A 541-nucleotide genomic window follows, 5' to 3' on the forward strand; every position below is an offset into this window, starting at 1 on the left:
ACCTCTACCTCTGCCTCCTGGGTTCAGGCAATTCTCCTGCCTCAGCCTCCTGAGTAGCTGGGATTACAGGCACGTGCCACCAGAGGGCAAGGATCTTCTAATGGCAGCCTGTCGGCCCAATCTGGCCAGCAGCTGGGTTTTGTCTGGCCCATTAAGTAGGAATGGTGAACACTCTCGATTAATTTGATGAGAGAGAGCACACTACCTCTGAACCCCAATGAAGTGAGATTTTATCCCCTAAAAAAATAATTCATTTTTTCTCATTAGTTGAACCGTATTTTTAAATGTCCTTGATTTTTAATAATATTGTCATATTTTAATTTTCACAAATGAAAAATGTGTGGAAATGTGCTTTCACTCGTTAACGGAAGTAACTGTGGCCGGGGGCAGTGGCTCATGCCTGTAATCCCAGCACTCTAGGAGGCTGAGGCAGGTGGATCATTTGACGTCAGGAGTTCAAGACCAGCCTGGCCAACATGGTCAAACCCTGTCTTTACTAAAAACACAAAAATTAGCTGGGCATGGTGGCGAGTTCCTGTAA

The sequence above is a fragment of the Cebus imitator genome, unplaced genomic scaffold, assembly GCF_001604975.1.
Source record: "Cebus imitator isolate Cc_AM_T3 unplaced genomic scaffold, Cebus_imitator-1.0 Scaffold41, whole genome shotgun sequence".
Taxonomy (NCBI): Eukaryota; Metazoa; Chordata; class Mammalia; order Primates; family Cebidae; genus Cebus; species Cebus imitator.